Below are 23,612 nucleotides of genomic sequence, written 5' to 3' on the forward strand. Positions count from 1 at the left end.
TATTGACGAATAAGAGACTTATTATATTGGCGTAAAGAAGAGCAGGCAGCAGCTCACACATTCTCATACTTTCTGTAACATCCAGGAAAAAAATATGTCAACCAGCTTGAAAAATGTCTCAACTATAAGCTACTTGAAAGAGACCAGAATTTATTTCATTTACATTCTCGCAATATTTCAAGGTTCCTCACAAGGAAACCTCACAGTGTATTAAATCCATAAACTTCTATAAAATTGTATATAATTGAGTTGATGGGTTACTAGGATGTATAGAAATTCCATATTTTACAAATTTTCCCAGGAAATGTTCTATTTTTCGAACTGCAAATATTGGTGCTCCTCTGACCTGCAGCATTAGACACACATACTAAAGGTATTTGTTAAAGGCATAGAGGTGAGGTTTTTTTGATGCTAAATCAACCACAACATTAACGCTGCATACAAAAGTATGTGGTTATTGGTTTGACCCATCCATCCATCCATCCATTTTTTAACCCACAAAGAAGGAGAACAAAATGTTGATTAGGTGGCAGATATATAATTGTAAGGCCATTTTCAAGAAGGATATTTAAAGAGAAACTACATATTGGGAGTTGATGTCAGCCAACCCCGGAAGCTAGCTCAGCTGTCCGGGCGATGAAATGGGTAAATGGCTGCCATTTCTGCTTAAATCAACAAGCTGTACCACTGGCTTATACGGTGTCGAATGGGTGCTACAAATTGTGGGTTCAACTTTTTTTTTTTTTTTTAACGTGTTATATGTTTTTTGCACTTTTAATTTTGACAGTACCACATAAGATATCTTTTAATTGCTGATACGTTTTAATATTTTTTAAACGCGCCAGAAAATAACCTGTTTTGTACACTGTTGATGTGATTCAATGTGCAGTACTGCGTAACTGTGTTTCTGTAAAGTATTTCTCTAGTAATGGTTATGTGGTGACATAAATTATGGAACTTTGAGAGGTAATCATTGTAGTCGGACGTCACTGAAGGCCTAGGTGGGAAACGCATGGCCCGCCACTGTAAGATATACTATTCATATTTAGCTAACCTTTAGTGCAAAAGATAAAAGCTCCAAATATCGGTTACTGGCCTCCTTGACTATTTATCACCAGTATCAGTATTGGCCCTGAAAAAAAAATATTAGTCTAGCTTTAATTTTTACTTATTGACCACACTCTCCTTAGAGACACGAAACAAACTGAATCCAAACACAGATATGGATTTGACATAGAAAAAGACTGGACTAGAAGATTCCAACTTTATCATACGGTCGGTCACAGATGCCATAAAAGTTCCTGTCGACACACTAGAACGACCTCATTTTGCTGCCAAGAAGCTATACCATAATAAAAATAAAATATAGACAGCGAAGGTCAATTGGCGAGGTTAGAGAAGCCATTTACTTGAATACATTCTTTATCTACAGTACAATAAATCAGCTGACTGCATCACAGAGAGAACGTTAAACCCCATAGAGTGGTATATGTCGCTCTAAGGCAGACCTGTATGTTATTAGAACTATAAAATTAAGAATATCTAATGCTGGAAATACAACTACAATGTTAAAACTGTCTATGTTAAGAAACTAAAATAGGTTATGTTGGATGTCTGCAGAATCGCTAAAAATATATATTATAAAAAAAGCGATGAAAAATACATGCACGTGTACCTTTTAGAAAAAGAGAAGTTAAGACAATCATTGAAAATGAAGTGATATTTAAATGGCCTAAACCAGGTGGGACAGGGATGGAAATATTGCAGTGTTTATAAATCTATAAATGTACAGCGGGGAAAGAGGAAGAACAGAAAGGAGAAGATCATTTTAACTAGGTTGCGGTTGGATCGAACACAACTTTGAAAATGTCAATCAATTTACTGTGTGCAATGGAAAGGCACCCACAGCAGTTATAGAATGGAATATAGTTGTGTTGCTGTTTTTATAGTTATTATGAAGTGATTACATCATCTATTCTAGAGTGCTGGAGAAAAGGGTACAACCACAGCGACAGGAGGTGCAATGTGGATTTCTCCACTGGCATCAAACACTAATACCCTTGCAAGGGTACAAGAGGATACATGGGCGTTTGCCCAACAGGTCCACATAGTACTGTTCAAAATGTGCTGTTTTCTGTGAGGGGTGTTCCGAAAGTACAAGTTTGGTGGCACTAGTACGTGCCATTCGGCCCTTTGACCAGACGGAGAAATACCTTGATTTACATTAACAGGAGGAACCAGAGCCTGTTCGTGGTTGCCACGGGTTCTGTTCATTGTTCTCGAGGACACAATTCAGAGGCATTAAGGGTGTCCAGTTTTAGGGATGATATTTGCAGATGATGTGGTCCTGATGGCCTCATCATGTTGTGACCATCGGTGTTTACTTGGACAGGATGGGATGGGATGGGATGAGATTAAGCACCTCTAAATTTGAGTCCATGGTTTCTCAACCAAGAAACGGGTGGTTTGCAGAAGGTAGAATAGTTAAAATACCTCGGGATATTGTCCACGCGTGAGGCGAGGCGAGACGGTGAAATTGACAGGCGAATTGGCGGAGCATCTGCCGATGTATCAGTTTACCGGTCGTTCTATGTTCCTGCCCTAACCTTTGGTCAGGAGCTTTAAGAGCAAGACTGATGATAAACCCACTGGCTGGTCTCATCCTGAGAGACTAGTTTTGGAGCTTGGTCATTCAGGAGAAGCTCTATCTTAGAGCCCCTGCTCTTTCACATCAAAAAGAGCCCGTTCATGTGCCTTGGGTATCTCGTCCAGATGCCTCCGAGACACCATCTTGGGGAGGTGTTTTGAGCATACCCAGCTGGAACAGATCTAGGACATACTGGAAGGATTAGGTCTCGCAACTAGCCATTTGAGGCCATGGTTTCTCAACCAGGCAACGGGTGGTTTGCAGAAGGTAGAATAGTTAAAATACCTCGGGATATTGTCCACGGGTGAGGATCGGCTAAACCGTGAGATCGACAGGCGAATTGGCGCAGCGTCTGCCGGTGTATCAGTTTACCGGTCGTTCTACGTTCCTGCCCTCACCTTTGGTCAGTAGCTTTGAGAGCAAGACTCATGATAAACACGCTGGCTGGACTCATTCTAAGAGACTGGTTTTGGAGCTTGGTCATTCAGGAGAAGCTCTATCTCAGAGCCCGTGCTCTTTCACATCAACAGGAGCCAGTTCATGTGCCTTGGGTATCTAGTCCCGATGCCTCCAAGACGCCACCCTGGGGATGTGTTTTGGGCATACCCAGCTGGAACAGATCTAGGACATGCTGGAAGGATTATGTCTCGCAGCTAGCCATTTGAGGCCATGGTTTCTCAACCAGGAAACGGGTGGTTTGTAGAAGTTAGAAGAGTTAAAATACCTCGGGATCTTGTCCACGAGTGAGGCTCGGCTAGACCGTGAGATCGACAGGCGAATTGGCGCAGCGTCTGCCGATGTATCAGTTTACCGGTCGTTCTACGTTCCTGCCCTCACCTTTGGTCAGTAGCTTTAAGAGCAAGACTGATGATAAACACACTGGCTGGACTCATCCTAAGAGATTGGTTTTAGAGCTTGGTCATTCAGGAGAAGCTCTATCTCAGAGCCCCTGCTCTCTCACATCAACAGGAGCCAGTTCATGTGCCTTTGGTATATAGTCCCGATGCCTCCAAGACGCCACCCTGGAGAGGTGTTTTGGGCATACCCAGCTGGAACAGATCTAGGACATGCTGGAAGGATTATGTCTTGCGGCTTGCTTCGGAATGACTCGGTGTCTCCCCAGTGGGAACTGGAAAAAGTGGCCAAGGATTGGGAATTCTGAGCTTCTCTACTGAGGCTGCTGTTTCCCGCAACCCGCACCCAAATAAGCAGAACAAAAATCAATGGATGGATGGGAAAAAAATATATTTGTCCTTTGTTAGAAAGTTGGGTATGAATTGGTAAAAAAAACAAAGGTACCAGAGTATTTAACTTCACTGCAAATTTAATCCTCAATAATGACACTCATTTGTCTGCTATATGTTGCGATGGTTACACAGAGTCACTCCTGGTCTTGTGCAGCAAAATCAAACTCAACCAGGGTCAGCATATTATCATGTTTGTTCACTCGCTATAGGAAAGGGAGGAGAGTTGGGGGTCTCCGTTGTCGTAGCGACGACCATGGTGGGAACATTAAGTTGTTTGTTAAGGCAGACTCAATGGTGGCGATGGGAGGACTCGTTGGCAATGGGTCGTAAAATGAATGGACAAGCACACTCTCGGCAAAAAAAAAAAAAAAAAAAAAAGAAGGAGAAAAGGCCCCCATGTGAGAAGAAATGCTGGGTGGTCCCAAGGGAATGTACGGGAGACAGTGATGGTGAGGAGGAGGCACACAGGTGGAGGAGTGAGCAGCAGGAAGTAGATTCAGGCAGAGACATTTGACCTTGTTTACAAGGAAATAGTTCAAGATGTTTAATGGTCCTATTATAGATAGAGGATGGGGGGTGAGGGGGGGGCTGTGTGGTGCACAGTGCAGAATAACATGTACAGGAAATGCCAATGTTATCTCTGCAGACTGCCATTTCAGAGTCTATCACTTCTTTCTCCTATTTCCTTCCAAAAACTCCTTTCTGACCAATCACCTACTTATACTTTTTGTTTCAATCTAATTCTTCAATCAACGTGATTCAAGTCTCCTTTCTCCTCATTACTTCTCCTCCATATAATTGCATGTTAGAGTCAGGGCAGTTTGCCCCTTATGCAGTGTCTCCTGTAACACTTGCCCCCAATAATCGCATAGTCCTTCAGCTCCTTGGCAACCATCCTTTCACTGCTGTTAGTTTCACCATTTATATTCTTTACCCTCGTTCCATCCCCTGCTGGTCTTTATAGTTTTGCCCCAGTGTGAACCCCATCAGAGGTATAGCCCCTCCTCTTCTGCCATATTCTTCCCATCGTCAATCCCCAAGCACACACGCTCATGACATCGGACCTCATGGACCATCTGAATGACTAAGGGCCCTGGGCCTCATGTGTTAGGGGTTGCATAGTTTTTCTAATAAAAATTGGTGTACAACTTCTCTGTATGTTTTTGACTTTTTATTTTTTTATTTTTTTAGTCAATTTGTTTGATTTTCTATCTGCTTGTGGTGAAGAGGAAGACAGTACTTACCACCCATTGTGACTGTGACTTTTTTTTGGGTGGGTGGGTGGAAGAGGGAAAAAATGTCTGTTTCTCAGTACCTGAAGTAATCAATATCAAATAAACAAATAAATAAAAATGGCGTACGCTTAATGTTACGTACGGCGAGGGAAGGAGACAACACCACGGCTGGAATCAGTTCAATGACTTTATTGAAGCTATTGAGTGATGAGTGCGTGGGATGTGTATGCTCCTCTAAATGTTTGGTGTAAAACAGTGTGTAGAATATACAATGTAAATGTTACCAGGGTTTGTTGTGAGTGCGTGTTGGATGAATCCTTCGTCAGCCCAGAGGGGCAAGGCAAGGCAAGAAGGGCAGTCCGTGGGCAAGCAAGCGGTCAGGGGCTGGAGAGAAGCAATGAGGTCCGTGTCCAAGCAGGGGTCAAAATCCAGAGAGGAGTAGAGGCACACAGCTCAATCATGGGAAACAGGAAAGGCACTGCGGAGAACACAAAGGACATAAGACACAGGAACTGGGTAGAAATCAAGTACGTAGGAGGTAAGCCAGAGATGGGATGCTTACTACAAGGAGTTAACTACGTTCCGGTGCTGGATCTTCGGGTCCGCTGGTCTTTATGCTGTCTGTCTTTGCCAGACCATGTGCGCTGATTACATATTACCTGCAACTTTGCTGGCGCGTGGCCGCAATGCGGCCAGAGCGAGCAGGTCCGTGTCCAAGTGTGCTTCCAGCGGAGGTCCCTGCCAAGCCTGCTGAAGAAGGCATGAGGGATTGCGCATGCACAGTGACACTTATTAAATCCAGAAAACGGCGTACAATCCGAGCACATGTTTTTCATCCCAATCCGGGTTGAATCGACCGCGACCAGGCCATGTATAAAGCCACTGCATTGACATTGTAGAAAAACTTGTATTGGTATCGAAACACGTTTTTGGCAACAAATAATACAAATATTGAAAAAATATATATATTTGTTTGAGTCATAAAATGTTGTCAATGCCAATATTTATGTTTTTGTACACTTTATTTAGTTTTTGTGTGTTTCAAAGGTTTTCAAGATCAACTTTTTTTTATCACATTCGCTTCTTTTTTTTACGGTTTCATTTCTTTTTTTTCAGCTTCAAACTAATAGCGGTGTTATAGCGTGAGGGGCGGGGGCTTACATCAAGTTGACCCGGAAGCAGTTTTACGCGACTCGGTCTTGCGGTAAAACACCATAGAAGAAGACGGGAGGACCCTGGGGCTCGAAATCAAGTTTAAAAGTTATTTGTGTTAACCTAGCCGTACTTTGAGGATGTAATATAGGCGATACAGAAATTGATTATGTATGTCTACATTATACTTATTTGTTTTGATTTAGAGGTGTTATATTTTGCGAAACTCTGTACGGAAAAATACTTTATTACATTTTGACAATGAGAGAAAAGATCAACTTTGAAATCTAAGTATAGCTGTATTTATTCATTTAAAACATTTAATACCAGACATGTAAAGCTTGGCGTGAATTGGCTAGTCTAAATGTGTGGTAAAAAGCGAGATTTCAACTATCGTAACAATGAGCGACTGGCGGCGTTCGGAAGTAAAGGATTACATCTGATCCATGTTTTTCTTTGTGTTTACGACGGTACATCATGTATTTGTGTGCTCCATGTCAACAACATGACAAAACGCCACAAGCTGGACCATGCGAAGCCCTAACTGTGGAGGGAAATGAGTATTTCCATGGTGACAGCTGGTATACAACCAACATTCTCATTTAAATAGGGTGTTCTGCACCACTTTTGCATGTATTATCAACATTGTGTTATTAGATAAACTGCAACACACCCACGAATATTACACAACACTATATAGTTTGCACACGCTATTTAGCATGTGTTATTTGGATCTTCGTAGCTCAGGCTCATAATGTTTTGCAATAGTGTTTCCTTCATTATCGCAGGGTTACAACTGGAATTACATGGTAGTTGTACGTCGGTTAAAAGCTCTACATGTTTTGTATTTTTGATGGAACCTACTTTGCGGAAATTCCGGACTGTTGAATAAGCCAGCTTCATTAAATCCCGTTTACAATGTTGTCAACAATGATATACTGGTCGATTCCTGGAATGAGATTTGCTGTGCTTAGCGTTAGATTACACAGGAAAAAAAGAATCACTGTCTAATTAGTCCATTGGAGCTCCTCTTGCGCAATCGACGGCCTCTGTGTTATCTGCAGATTAACTCACAACTAAAACACAGGACCCGCTGTTGTGTGAACAATCCACTTTGGCATGCTCAACCTGTCACCTGATTTTTGTCATCAAGTGCAGGTCTCATCTCTACTGGGAGCAAGTTTGCACTTTGAACACACGGAACATTCTAAATTGTCATTGACTACAAACATGCATTCTTTCTGGCCCTCTCTTTGCATGTCCCGCTAGTTTTCCGCCTGCCTCAGCATCAAGCGGGCTGTTTTCCTCTCACTGGACTTTGGCACTGATTGAATTATTTGTTTTGTTGGTCTACTTCTAAACATTTTCCTGCTGAGAAAGTTGAATTCCCTACCATCAGCATTCCAGGCAAGCCCCTTCAGTACCTCAATCCACGCAACACAGTATTATTATTATACCGGTGTCTCTTCATTAACCTTCTAGCAGTTTCTTAACTAAAACCTTACATTTGGTCAGTGTTGATCTCCAGGGGAGGATGATTCGTGCCACACCCCCCCAATCGTACTGCTTACTAGTCACTATTAAGCAAAGCGTCAACCACATATCTCATTGAGCATGTGGCCAGGACTAAAAACAGACTAATCGGCTTAATGTATTTGTATAAAGTTGTTTTTTACGCAAGCTGCTGTGTGGTGAAGAAGATTGTGAAATGTGCTTTTTTGTGCATTTCCTTGCATGTCAGTAGGGATGGCTACCGAATTCGGTACTGACTGAAGTTTGTTGGTGCTACCAACTACCGACTCAGATACAATCAAATGGTGCTGTATTTGGAAACCCCTTGGTCAGTTTTTTACAAGTATTTTCTGTTACGCCCCCTAGAGGAAAAGGAAAACATTTTGCACCACACTCTCCGCCTTGACACTCCATCCATCTATTTTAGCTTCAAGAGGTAGACACGTGAAATGGTTTTCACTTCAAAGGTGTGCTTGAAACTCATCGAGAGAATACCAAGAGTGCACAAAACAGTAATCAGAGCGGGTGGCTATTTTGAAGAAATTAGAATATATACCATGTTTTCAGTTATTTATCCTTTTTTTGTTAAATACATAACTCCACATGTGTTCGATTATAGTTTTGATGCCTTCAATGACAATCTACAATGTAAATAGCCATGAAAATTTTGAAAACGCATTGCATGAGTAGAAGGTGTGTTTTCAAACTTGCTGTGTATATATATATATATATATATATATATATATATATATATATATATATATATATATATATATGTAGCTGAGATAGGCACCAGCGCCCCCCGCGACCCTAAAGGGAATAAATGGTAGAAAATGGATGGATGGGTATATGAAGGAGGGTGCCCACCTGAAGACCCCAGTGAAGCTTTTGCCCCTAACCCCCCACTCAACACTAAGTGCTGATTAATCTGAGGGATTGTATTACCTAGTCCTATGAGCTCTACTGATAAACTGGAGAATTCCAGTGACTGCTGTGAAAGGGCAGCTGACAACTAGGGAAAGACCTTGCGACAGCTTGGAATGACAGCTGACAGGAGGGAAAGACCCCGACGGGGCTATCATGGACTAGCTATCCATGATGGCAGGCTCTGTCACTTGATAAGTAGACAAAGGCCACCCCTCATTGCTACGACACGTCCAAAGAGAAAAATACCCCTAGAGTCTGCGAGAGCGGGGGCGGAAGAAGACTCATCAGCTGAACACCCGGCAAATGATCCTGGATTGAACACGACGACGAAACAGATAATCAGCACAGAACAAGCAACATCAGCCGAAGGACAAGAGCGCCGAGTATGCAGCTGTGGCTGGTCCAAAATAACAACCATCAGAGGCCTTAAAATACATCACATGAAGTGCTTGAAGAAAACAAAGCCAGGACCTCGCATTGATCTCTATCTTTTGAGAGAAAGATCAAGTCAGGCGAGTGAAGCTCAGCGGCAGGATTCAACCCACAGTCCACCGAGTATCAATATTCCAGAGGCTGAAGGTAACTCAAGCATTACATCAGAAAGTGTGGAACCAAGCCACTTGCAACATGCTTTAGAGAAGAACATGCAAGGCCACAAACCTCATGTGAAGTGGCCAAAGTCCAGCAGCAAGAAAGAGTGGGAAATAATCGATGCAGACCTGGTCAAGATCCTGGACGGAATCAAAGGAACGGTGGAGAAGAAATTGGAGAAGATGGGAGATCTGATCTACTCCTATGGAGCAGAAAGATTCGAAACACACGTGACAGGGAAAAAGGACATGCCTTTAACAACCCTTCCAAAGTCCAGAAGACAAAAGGAAATAGAGCAACTGGTCAAAGAGAGAAGGGTTTTGAGGAAGGAATGGAAGAGAGCCTCATTGGAGTAAAGAGTGGGCATTGACCTCCTGTAAACAGACCTGAAGGGACACCTGGGAAGATTGCGGAGAGCTGAAAACCTCAGGATTCGGCGCAAGAGGAAGGAAAGGGCGAGAACATCCTTCTACAAGGACCCTTTCAGATTTTTGAAAGGCCTCTTCACTAAAGAAAAGAGTGGGTCACTTAAGGTGCCAAAGAGGGAACTGGAAGACCACCTGAAAAACACTCACACAGACAATAAAAGATTTGAACAGAGAGAGAAATACCATCAGACATGCCACCAATACCTCAACCAGAACACCAGCTGGACGACAGTCCCCCAAGGTGGAGCGAGGTTCAGGAAGCAGTGAGGAAATCAAGGGCAGCTTCAGCTCCAGGACCAAATGGAGTTCCATATAAGCTGTACAAAAATTCCACAAATGTCTTACGCTTTCTGTGGAGGCAGATGAAGGTGATGTGGATGAAGCAAATCATCCCAAAAGTGTGGCGCAGAGCTGGGGGAGTGTTAATCCCAAAGGAAAAAGATGCCGCAAACATCGATCAATTCCGGCAGATCAACCTGGTAAACGTTGAAGAGAAGATATTCTTTGGCATCGTTGCCAAAAGGATGACAACGTACCTGAAGCAAAACAGCTTGATCGATACATCTGTGCAGAAAGCTGGAATACCTGGTTTCTAAGTCTGCTTGGAGCATACAAGCATGATTTGGCACCAAATCCAATCTGCCAAGAGGGAAGGAAGAGACCTGCACGTCTTATTCCTAGACTTAGCCAATGCTTTTGGATCCGTCCCTCATTCTCTCATCTGGTCAGCCTTCAACTTCTTCCACAACCCAAATACCATCACAAACCTGGTGAAAAACTACTTCCGTGATCTGCAATTCTGCGTTAAAACAACAGAATACACAACATCATGGCAATCGCTGGAAGTGGGAATAATGGCTGGATGTACCATCTCCCCTCTAGCCTTCACCATGGCAATGGAAGTGATAATTCGAGCTTCCAAATGGGTTGTGGGTGGAGAACGTCTGAGAGGGGGAGAGCGTCTACCTCCCATCCGTGCCTACATGGACGACATGACCACCTTGACCTCAACCGTTGCATGCACTAAACATCTGCTGGCAAAGCTTCATGCCAACATTACATGGGCACGGATGAAGTTTAAACGTCAAGGGGAAACTCACAGACCAGAGGTACTACATCGAGGGTACTCCCATTCCGTTGGTGTCAGAGCTGCCAGTCAAGAGTCTAGGGCGATTGTACAACACAAGTCTCAAAGACTCGGACCAGAGCAATCAGCTGAGGGAAGAAACCATCAAAGGCCTTGTCCGCATTGACAATACCTTACTTCCTGGCAAGTTGAAACTGTGGTGCCTACAGTTTGGATTGCTCCCGCGTTTGATGTGGCCACTAACAGTCTACGAGATCCCCATGTCCAAAGTCGAGAAGCTGGAGAGAACAGTCAGTGCATACATGAAGAAGTGGCTTGGCCTTCCACGGTGCCTCAGTAACATCGGCCTATATGGTCATGGTGCCCTGGAACTGCCCATCTCTAGCCTCACGGAGGAGTTTAAATGCACCAAGGTGAGGCTGAGCATGACACTGACTGAGTCTCAAGACGAGGTGATCCGAGCGGTTGCTCCCAGACTGGCAACTGGGAGGAAATGGATCCCATCTGAGGCTGTGAAACAAGCCAAATCTGCTCTCAGGTATGGAGACATTGTAGGACAAGTGCAGCACGGAAGAGGTGGGTTTGGACTTGGGGCTAGTCGACCCAGATGGCACAAGGCAACATCAGCCCAGAGGAGGAAGCTAGTGGTTGATCAGGTTCGACAACAAATGGACGCAGACAGATGTGCAACAGCAGTGGCACAATCCAAACAGGGACAGTGGACTAGCTGGGAAAACCTGGAGCATCGTAAGCTCACATGGAAGGATCTTTGCGAAATGGAAGGGAGCCAAATCAGCTTCATCATCAGAGCCACCAATGATGTTCTTCCCACACCCAAAAACTTGAACCAATGGTTTGGAGAAGATGCTTCTTGTGCACTCTGTCAAACCCCTGCAACACTCAGTCACATCCTCACTGGCTGCAAATTCAATTTGTCTCAAGGTCGCTACACCTGGAGGCACAACCAGGTCTTAAGACAACTGGCGATCACCCTGGAGGAAAGGAGAAATAAAAACAAAGCCCTCCCTCCCCCAATCCCTAGTCACTCAATCACCACTCAGTTTGTAAGAGCAGGACAACTACCACCAAAACCATCTGCAAGAGTGGAGGCAACCCTTCTGGACCCTGCCCGGGACTGGAAAATGCAGGTTGACTTGGACCAGAAACTCATCTTCCCGCCTGAAATCATTACAACTAGCTTCAGGCCGGACCTGGTCTTGTGGTCAACCTCCCAGAAGATTGTGTTCATTGTTGAAATAACTGTGCAAGCATCTGAGGTATGCGGACATAGCGGCCGAGGCAGAGCAGCGCAGCTGGCGTGCCCGAGTACTACCAGTTGAAGTCGGGTGCAGAGGTTTTGTTGCTATATCCACAACCAAGCTCCTGAAAGGAATGGGATTGAGAGGTCAGGCCTTCCGACGGGCTGTCAAATCGCTGTCTGATGCTGCTGAACGAAGTAGCAGGTGGATATGGTTCAAGAGAAAGGACCCAAACTGGGCTGCTAAATGACATCGAGGGGTAAAGGCAGAGGGGGGCACACCTGGGACGCCAGATGTCGCCGTTGAGCCCTCCGGAGGTGTCGTGGGCCTATCAACAAAACACCAATGAAGGAGGGTGCCCACCTGAAGACCCCAGTGAAACTTTTGCCCCTAACCCCCCACTCAACACTAAGTGCTGATTAATCTGAGGGATTGTATTACCTAGTCCTATGAGCTCTACTATATATATATATATATATATATATATATATATATATATATATATATATATATATATGTAGCTGAGATAGGCACCAGCGCCCCCCGCGACCCTAAAGGGAATAAATGGTAGAAAATGGATGGATGGATATATATATATATATATATATAGATATATATATTTATATATATATATCTATATATATATCTATCTATCTATATATATATATATATATATATCTATATATATATATATATATATATATCTATAGATATATATATATATCTATCTATAGATATATATATATATATCTATAGATATATATATATATATATATATATATATATATCTATAGATATATATATATATATATAGATATATATATATATATATATATATATGTATATATATATATATATACATATATATATTAGGCCTGCGAATCTTTGGGTGTCCCATGATTCGATTCAATATCGATTTTTTTTCAATTCAACACGATTCTTGATTAAAAATTGTTTTTTTTCCTGATTTAATAGGATTCTGTATTCATTCAATACATAAGATTTCAGCTGGATCTACCCCAGTCTGCTGACATGCAAGCAGAGTAGAAAAGGACAATGTTTTATCAACTGATTGCAATAATGTAAATTTGTTTTAACTATTAAACAAACCAAAAATATGACTTATTTTATCTTTGTGAAAATATTGGACACAGTGTGTTGTCAAGCTTATGAGATGCGATGCAAGTATAAGCCACTGTGACACTATTGTTTCTTTTGTTTTTATTTTTATAAATGTCTAATGATAATGTCAATGAGGGATTTTTAATCACTTCTATGCTGAAATTATAACTAATATTGATACTGTTGTTGATAATATTCATTTTTGTTTCACTACTTTTGGTTTGTTCTGTGTCGTGTTTATGTCTCCTCTCATTTGCTCTGTTTTTGCAGTTCTGAGTGTTGCTGGGTCAGGTTTGGTTTTGGAATTGGATTGCATTGTTATGGTTTTGCTGTGTATAGTTTTGTTGGATTGATAAAAAAAAAATTTAAATAAAAAAAATTGATTTAAAAAAAAATGAGAATTGATTCTGAATTGCACAACGTGAGAATCGCGATTCAAATTCCCACACCCCTAATATACATATATATATATACATATATATATATTTATATATATACATATATATATTTATATATATGTGTATAAATATATATATATATATATATATTTATATATATGTGTGTAAATATATATATATATATGTATATATATATATATTTACATATATATGTATATATATATATATATATATATATATATATATGTATATATATATATATATATATATATATACATACATATATATATATATATATATATATGAAGAGTTCATACGCAAAAAACGATAAACGCCATTTTGATAAAGTTTAGCCCAGCCTCGGTAATATATAGTCCGCCACTTCTATTGTGGTATACCAAAATCAATTTGTTTGCAAATGCGGACAAATGCCGCTTTTAACTTCATTTAGTTCAGCGATTTATTGCAAGAGCCGATAAGCGCCATGGATCATCTACCACAAAAGCCGATATATCCGTTTGCCCAACCAGCGCTGCAGTACGGGATCACGTGACAAACAAACTGGGGTCGCGCACGGACTCACTCAGTGTTGTTATCCACGCATGAATAATTTGGAAGCTTCTCCTGTGAACACTGTTAAGACAGCGAAAAAAACTGACCTGTTGAAGTTATTTGATGTTGGTGCTAGCACGCGTGTCCGTGAGTTTTACACCGCTGCGTTAAAAGATGTTGTCGAGCATGGAGGTAATGTCGATAGCAATGATGAGTGAGCTGTTATCTGCACAGGAGTGTTTTTGATAGGCAAACCAGGTTGAGCATTTGTGGTTGTTTTATTAATAAAACATTGTCTTAATTGCAACACTGTTTTTTTTGTGTTTTCATTTTGTGCTGAAAGCACAAGGTAAATATGTGAGGTCACAGTTCCAAAAAAGCATGTCCGGTTAGCAAGTACGAAAAAACAATGTTCGCAGGGACAGATAGATTTATGCGTACCAAGGGATCGAAACTGTTAAATAATGAAGTAAAGAAATGTGAAAAGTTGTTACGTTGAAATGTGGCTTTCGATACATTTCACGTTCTGTTTTTCTCTCTATCTTTATATTGAATATTATGCGAAATAACGACCGCAAAGAAAACAATTTTGGAGATATCTGTTTTTGCGACATATCATAATTTGGATATATCTGCTTTTGACGTAAAGCCACATCAAACACTCTTACTTGAAAGCCATTCATTACATCAGCATTTCTTAAAAGTTTAGGCTTTCATGACTTGCGTATTGTTGTGATCCGGCTTCCGGATCACACATCTCTAGCATGTTTGTCTTTTTTGTATTGTCCTACTATGTTTTGATCATGTTTTGGACTCTACCGATCCCGTTTGTTAGCGCACTTCCTTGTTTTGTATTGTCACCATGGCAACCTAAGTATGCCTCCTGCACGGACTCATTACGCACACCTGTTTTGAATTATTTGTGTTGTATTTAAGACCACCTGCTACCTTAGTTCCTCCTGGCTGTTTTGTTTGCTACTTGCAACACGCACGTTGGTTCTTATTTTTGTAATCACTATTGCTAAGTCTCGCCTTAGCTTTGCGTGCGCTCTGCACCTCTATTCCTGTACTCTGCTCTCGTTGCTAATTCTTAGCATAGCTCTCCGTGCATTCGGCACGCCTTTTCTTTGCATTTTGTACCAGTATTATTTTTGTTTTTTGTATTAAATCTAATCTTACCTGCAACTCCTGCCTGTCCTGGTCCTCTTGCATCCCTGGGGTAGCAACACGCATCCATTATGCCTCGCCATCGTGTCAGAAAACAGCCAGCACAACGCCGCCTCGCAGTGGACCACCAAAAGTCTTCCCTTCGCCAAGCCGCGAAGACTTTTTCCCCGGACAGCAGCGCGCAGACAACAGCCCAGTACTCTTCCCTGAGGTTTGGAAGTTTTGTTTTTTCTCCATATTCCAACCACTCTTCCGACTGGGCTGTAAGGCCAGGGCATACCTCCGGCCCACCGGTCCATCACGGTGACGTCATTTCGTCAACGCCCCCTGGTGACTCAATACCACCCCCTGTCGATGATATTTTTTCTGAGGATTTTTATATTGTTGAGTCTTATTCTCAACCTGTTTCAAATATTGACTATGATTTTTTGGACTCTATAGACACAACTAAGTTCTATACAGATGTTATTTCTAGATGCAAACTAAGGCAACATGAGCTACCTACTTTTCCTCCTCCACCTGTGTTTCCCCCGGTCAAGCCACTAAGGCCACCTAAACCTCCTCCACCGACTTTTCGACTTGCTAGTCCACTACCTCCAGTGCGCCCTCCACCACCGGTGTTCAAGCCTAGTCCCAGTCCTGGTCCGACTTCTGGCCAACATTGTAGATCAACTCGTAGACTGAGTCGTAGTCCGAGTCCTAGCCCAAGTCCTTGTTCAAGTCATTCTCTTAATGGTAGTCCAAGTCCCGGTCCCAGTTACGTACCTTCGTGTAGTCTTGATCGTAGTCCGTGTCCTAATTCCCCTCGTGGTCTTAGTCCTCACAGTAACCCTAGTCCTTGCCCAAATTCTTGTCCGAGCCCCAGTGTCACTGTAAGTCCTAGTCTTTGTCCAAGTCCTTGCCCGAGCACCAGTATGATTGTAAGTCCCAGTCCTTGCCCTAGGTTGACCTCAAGTCCTAGTTCCTGCCCAAGCCCTGGTTCGACTGTAAGTCCTGGTCCTTGCCCAAGTCCTTATAAAAGCACTAGTTTGATTGTAAGTACTGGTCCTCACACAAGTCCTTGCCCAAGTCCTAGTGTTAGTCTAAATCCTCATAGTAGTCCTAGTCCTCCTCTCTGCCAGTCTCTTAGTGCTCCTCGGCTGACGCCGACACCTGCTCCTCGGCTGACGCCGACACCTGCTCCTCGGCTGACGCCGACTCCTGCTCCTCGGCTGACGCCGACTCCTGCTCCTCGGCTGACGCCGACTCCTGCTCCTCGGCTGACGCCGACTCCTGCTCCTCGGCTGACGCCGACTCCTGCTCCTCGGCTGACGCCGACTCCTGCTCCTCGGCTGACGCCGACACCTGCTCCTCGGCTGACGCCGACACCTGCTCCTCGGCTGACGCCGACACCTGCTCCTCGGCTGACGCCGACACCTGCTCCTCGGCTGAAGCCGACACCTGCTCCTCGGCTGAAGCCGACACCTGCTCCTCGGCTGAAGCCGACACCTGCTCCTCGGCTGAAGCCGACACCTGCTCCTCGGCTGAAGCCGACACCTGCTCCTCGGCTGAAGCCGACACCTGCTCCCAGTCTGGTTCTCACACCAGCTCCCAGTCTGGTTCTCACACCAGCTCCCAGTCTGGTTCTCACACCAGCTCCCAGTCTGGTTCTCACACCAGCTCCCAGTCTGGTTCTCACACCAGCTCCCAGTCTGGTTCTCACACCAGCTCCCAGTCTGGTTCTCACACCAGCTCCCAGTCTGGTTCTCACACCAGCACAAACTCCCAGTCTGGTTCTCACACCAGCACAAACTCCCAGTCTGGTTCTCACACCAGCACAAACTCCCAGTCTGGTTCTCACACCAGCACAAACTCCCAGTCTGGTTCTCACACCGGCACAAACTCCAAGGCTGGAGCCCACTCCGGTACCAGCACCACGACAGGTACCGGTGCCAGCTCCGTGCCGCCAAGCACCGGTGCCAGCTCCGTGCCGCCAAGCACCGCCGACGACGGGGCTGGAGCCCACACCAGCGCCGACGACGGGGCTGGAGCCCACACCAGCGCCGACGACGGGGCTGGAGCCCACACCAGCGTCGACGACGGGGCTGGAGCCCACACCAGCGTCGACGACGGGGCTGGAGCCCACACCAGCGTCGACGACGGGGCTGGAGCCCACACCAGCGTCGACGACGGGGCTGGAGCCCACACCAGCACCACCGACGACTCCTGCGGCTCCCAGGCCGCCTCCGACGACTCCTGCGGCTCCCAGGCCGCCTCCGACGACTCCTGCGGCTCCCAGGCCGCCTCCGACGACTCCTGCGGCTCCCAGGCCGCCTCCGACGACTCCTGCGGCTCCCAGGCCGCCTCCGACGACTCCTGCGGCTCCCAGGCCGCCTCCGACGACTCCTGCGGCTGCAGCACCCGCATCATCCTCGCCAGCTGCACTCGGGCCTGCTTTGGCTGCAGTCCCCGCACCCTCGTCTGCTGCTTCCAAGCCTGCTGGGATTTCGGTGCTGAGGCGTCGTCCACCACGTCGACCACGGGCGTGGCCTCTGCGAGGTCATCCTCCTCGCCAGATACTCCCTCCTCCATGTCGGCCACGGATGTGGCCGTGCCCGGGTCGTCCGCCTCGCCGGGCACCTCATCCTGCGAGGCGGCCACTAATGTGGCCTTTTCGAGGTCGCCCGCCAAAGCTTTTTCGGCAGCAGCGTTCCACCCGCCGCCGCCACATGATGTGTCCTCGGTGGATTCGGGGACATGCGATCTGGCGACCCTCCACCGTGGACTCCTTCCGCCCTCCCTTCGTTTGTGAACTTTCTGGTTTTGGGAGGGGGTTCTCTTTATTGCAGTTTTTTGGGGGCATCTGGGATCTGCCCCTTAAGGGGGGGGTAATGTTGTGATCCGGCTTCCGGATCACACATCTCTAGCATGTTTGTCTTTTTTGTATTGTCCTACTATGTTTTGATCATGTTTTGGACTCTACCGATCCCGTTTGTTAGCGCACTTCCTTGTTTTGTATTGTCACCATGGCAACCTAAGTATGCCTCCTGCACGGACTCATTACGCACACCTGTTTTGAATTATTTGTGTTGTATTTAAGACCACCTGCTACCTTAGTTCCTCCTGGCTGTTTTGTTTGCTACTTGCAACACGCACGTTGGTTCTTATTTTTGTAATCACTATTGCTAAGTCTCGCCTTAGCTTTGCGTGCGCTCTGCACCTCTATTCCTGTACTCTGCTCTCGTTGCTAATTCTTAGCATAGCTCTCCGTGCATTCGGCACGCCTTTTCTTTGCATTTTGTACCAGTATTATTTTTGTTTTTTGTATTAAATCTAATCTTACCTGCAACTCCTGCCTGTCCTGGTCCTCTTGCATCCCTGGGGTAGCAACACGCATCCATTATGCCTCGCCATCGTGTCACGTATGTTGATATTAAATAAACCATTGTACGCTTGTACATGTACCGGCAACACCAGCAGGCAGAAAATCGTTAATATACAGAATCGGTCAAAATGGATTTATCTGCTTTTGCATATGAACTCTTCATATATATATGTGTATATATTAATATTATACGTATATAAATAAATATATATATATATATATATATATATATTCATATATACATTTTATATATTTTTATATATACATTTTTATATAAATTTAATATATATTATATATGGATTTATTTATTAATTTTTGAAACAGACCTTTGTTGTTAACATGTTATATCCATCCATTTTCTACCGTTTGTCTTTTTTGGGGATGTGAAGGGTGCTGAAACCTATCTCAGCTGCATTCGGGCGGAAGGTGGCATACACCCTGGACAAGTTGCCACCCCTTTACAGGGCCAACACAGATAGACAGACAACATTCACAATGTGTTTAATGATAATACAAGTATGTTTAACACAAATAGATTCCTTTCTTTCATGAAGACAAGAATATAAGTTGGTGTATAACCTGATTTTGATGACTTGCATTGATTGGAATCAGACATTAGTGATGATAACGTACACATTTTCAAATGGAGGAAAAAGAAAGTCCTCCTTTCTGTCCAAAAACACAATAAAGTGGTAACTTTCTCACTCTTATTTTGTTAGCGCAGGCAGGTAAGAGCAGCATTTTTATTGTGGAGACAGGAACTTTGTAGTCAGTCTTTAGGATTTTGACAGCAGGTTTGGTGCGATAAAATAAAAAGTGTTTCTCAACTTCCTGTCGGTCGTTTTTATATTAATTTTGTGTCAAGTGACACAAGTGACGTCATAGGGAAGATTGATGGTTACTAATTTTTACATCGATTTTTTTAATGCCTGGCAGGCGATCGACTGACACACCCTCAGCCAACAACGTAATGGACAGCCCTGATCTATAAATAGTATTATTTGTCTTTTTAGTTAAGTACACCTCTGCATAACGTTGTATCATCCTTATTAACATTAAGAAAACAAAAAAGGAAAGAAATGTAGATCAACGTACAACAAAGAAAAACTTTATCAACATTGATTTGTAGTTTGTAACAGAAAAATATTCAAAATTTACTGATTTGTCTGAAAAATCCTTAAATTGTAACATTATTTGATTGACTTAAGCCATTTGACACTAAAAAGTGCAATCAAATAAACTCAATTAACACTAATACATTCAAATTGATCAGCAACATTAACTCAGGAGCAAAACATTTGAAACATTTTAACCTACAGAATGAAAATTAATGAAACAATTTGTGCGGAATATTCTTTTAAAGGCCTACTGAAATGAGATTTTCTTATTTAAATGGGGATAGCAGGTCCTATCTATGTGTCATACTTGATCTTTTCGCGATATTGCCATATTTTTGCTGAAAGGATTTAGTAGAGAAAATCGACGATAAAGTTCGCCACTTTTGGTACTTCCTGAAAAAGCCTCGCCTTTACCGGAAGTCGCCGACGATGACGTCTCAAGTGTGGGGGCTCCTCATATATTCACATTGATTTTAATGGGATCTTCCAACAAAAACAGTGATTCGGACCGAGAAAACGACAATTTCCCCATTAATTTGAGCGAGGATGAAAGATTTGTGTTTGAGGATATTGATAGCGACGGACTAGAAAAAAAAAAAAAAAAACGCGATAGCATTGGGTCGTATTCCGATGTTTTAAACACATTTAGTAGGATACTTCTGGGAAATCTTGTTGCTAGTGTTTTAGTGAGTTTAATATTACCTGATAGTCGGAGGTGTACGTCCACGGCCGGGTGTTGAGGCGCAGTGTCTCAGGGAAGACGACGGCAGCTTTATGGGCGGCACAAGCTCAGCTGATATCCGGTAAGAAGCGACTTTTTAAGCACAATTTTCTCACCAAAACCTGCTGGTTGACATTTGGTTGGGATCTATGTCCGCTCTGATCCATAGTAAAGTTTCACCTCCGTGAATTTTTAACAAGGAATCACCGTGTGTTTGTGTGGCTAAAGTCTAAAGCTTCCCAACTCCATCTTTCTACTGTGACTCCTCCAATATTAATTGAACAAATTGCAAAAGATTCAGCAACACAGATGTCCAAAATACTGTGTAATTATGCCGTTAAAGCAGACGACATTTAGCTGTGTGTGTGTGCAGCGCTCATATTTCCTAAAAACCCGTGACGCCCTGCGTACACGTCATCATTACACGACGTTTCCATGACAAAACTCCCGGGAAATTTAAAATTGTAATTTAGCAAACTAAAAAAGCCGTATTGGCATGTGTTGCAATGTTAATATTTCATCATTGATATATAAACTATCAGACTGCGTGGTGGGTAGTAGTGGGTTTCAGTAGGCCTTTAATATTAAATTGAGGAAGTCAGGATTAATGGCTACAAGGAGCATGTTTTGTAGCGCACAGCTTTTTTGAAGCAGGGTTTGAAGCATGACACTGATAAAGCATCGCACTGCGGACCACTAGGGGGGCCCGCTCCACTATTTGAGAAGTTCTGCTCTAGGTAATGTTACAATTCTCCAATTTTCCACAGGAACAAAGGCACTCAAAAAGACAGCAAGGCTACACTTTTCAAAATGCACTTGCTCGATGCTAATTTACATTGCATTTGCCATAGACATGCTAAAGATTACGATTAACGATCTTATATGACGATTTTTAACATCTACAAATTTGTTAATAAAAACTACAACTAAGTTGCATGTTTTAATCAATTAGCGGATTTCTAATGAACACATTACTTACAGTACAAACACTTTGTAGGTCTCAACAAAAGACTTGACTGGCATATTCAATTTAATAGCAAGGACTATTTCCCAGCTCAGGCAACACACCGTAGTCGTTACACAACTGCTATCCAACATATTGGAATTGCAACTGAAGCCAAAGTCTAGTGTATAACATACTGTACAGTACAGTTCTTGCAAATAAGACACAGAAGTGTAAGAAAACAAGATTACAACTGAACAGCACAGTTTAGGGTTAAATGTTGAATAAATAAAAAAATCTTTCTTTAAATTTACCATTTATCAGCACATTTGAACACACATAAATGTAGTGAAAATTGGTACCGTTCTGTTACTGGAATTTGGTGACTTACTGAATTGAATGTGAAAGGTACTCATTCCTATACATGTCAGTTTATATTTTTCACAATGAAAAACTTAATAATGCTGTTTTTTTTTTTTTCGTTTGAAATATATGCACTTACATATATAGCTCAGCTGTTAGAGTGGCCGTGCCAGCAACTTGAGGGTTCCAGGTTTGTTCCCCGCTCCCGCCATCCTACTTACTGCCGTTGTGTCCTTGGGCAAGACACCTTACCCACCTGCTCCCAGTGTCACCCACACTGGTTTAAATGTAACTTATATACTGGGTTTAGTTATTTAAAAGCGCTTTGAGTCACTAGAGAAAATGACTATATAAATATAATTCACATTTCACTATTGGTCGTGATCCACATGACAGTTTGTAGTATGTTATTTTCCTGTTTTCAGAAGAACCGACTGCCCCGGTGTGCTTGTTTTTTCAGTATTTCCTGTTTGCTCTGTGTTTGGAAGCACCTTTACTTTCTGTTCCTTGTCCTGCCAGCACACCTGTTCCTCATTGTTTATTAGTTCCATTTCGTCCACCCGGTTCCCTCTTTTAGGTCTGGATCTTAGTATTTTATAGTATGTTCAGTTTGCTTTTGTTCTGTTTAACTTGGTCCCTGCAAAGCTTTTCCTATGCTTCCGGTGCATTTCCCAGCTGCACCGTAGCTTTTGCTGTGTCATTAAATACACTCTCACCTGCACGCCGTCTGCTGTTCTCTGCATGTTGGGGTCATGTGGCCAGCAACGCTCATCTGAGCCTGACAATGGTGCTTCAGTTAACTTTTTGAAATTTCAAACATCATTTTAAATTTTATACATTTCTATGTCTCTAAAATAAGTAATTTGTCATACAATTGTGATACTATTTTAAGTCACGTTGGGATAGTTTTGTATTATTTATAAGAAGTCAAAAGTAAACTAGTGTTTCATTATTGTTTTACTTCTACAACAGGGATGTTAAAAAATGGTTTTCATTGAGGGCCACATTGCAGTTATGGCTGCCATCAGAGGGCCGCTTGTAACAGTGGATAATGTATGAATTTGCCTCTGGATTTCCTTAATAATTATATACATTGTTTTAAGTACACTGTTTATTTTACAGTAAAAACTTTACATTTAGACAATTTTACTGTGAAATCGTGTTTTCTGTGTTTTTTTTTACATTTTACGGTAAATATAAAAACAGTACAGGACGCCTTCAGATTTACAGGATTCTTTTGTTTTTGAGGGGAAAAAGCTGGCAACTTATTTGCCAGAATTTTGCTGTTAAATTTACACAGTTTTTTCCAACATTAAATTGTTAATGGAAAAACAGTACAAGTAATTTCTTTATTCTGGAAACTTAGCTTCCAGTTTTTCTAAAACAAATGTACCGGCTTTCCTTTTACAGTAACACACCGTTAAAAACAACAACCATAGATTTTACAGTCAAAAACTGGCAGCACAGTCAACATCATTTTAACGCAAAAAACCTTAGTCGTTTTTTTCAATTTACAGTAATATGCTTTAAGAACAACGTAAAATGTATTGTCATTTTTTATTAATATGATGGGTAGTTTGCTCTAAAGTTAAGTATTTTTATTTAGACAAAAATTTATTTGGAAAGTCTGATGATATACTGTAATATTTGTTGCAACATTGGATACTATTAAAGTTTAAAAGGTATGCAATTTCAAACGTATATTTTTTCTGTCAAAATGAAAACAATCAGTGAGAAAATATTAGGTACTTTATTGACAGCGGCTTAGCTCGGTTGGTA

At 42.7% G+C, this 23,612-nt stretch overlaps 1 protein-coding gene and 1 long non-coding RNA gene across 2 annotated transcripts in view; one reads left to right on the forward strand and one right to left on the reverse strand.

Moving 5' to 3' along the window:
* The window catches only part of si:dkey-40c11.2 (drebrin-like protein), a 140,799-nt gene that overhangs the window by 46,476 nt on the left and 70,711 nt on the right, over positions 1-23,612 (forward strand). The window lies entirely within an intron of this gene.
* Positions 5,351-22,262, reverse strand: LOC133555700 (uncharacterized). Its single transcript, XR_009807379.1, has 3 exons — positions 21,973-22,262; positions 5,692-5,876; positions 5,351-5,607 (listed from the first exon to the last, which is right to left on the reverse strand). It is a non-coding gene; the product is annotated as an uncharacterized LOC133555700 (long non-coding RNA).

This window comes from Nerophis ophidion, linkage group LG07, assembly GCF_033978795.1.
Source record: "Nerophis ophidion isolate RoL-2023_Sa linkage group LG07, RoL_Noph_v1.0, whole genome shotgun sequence".
Taxonomy (NCBI): Eukaryota; Metazoa; Chordata; class Actinopteri; order Syngnathiformes; family Syngnathidae; genus Nerophis; species Nerophis ophidion.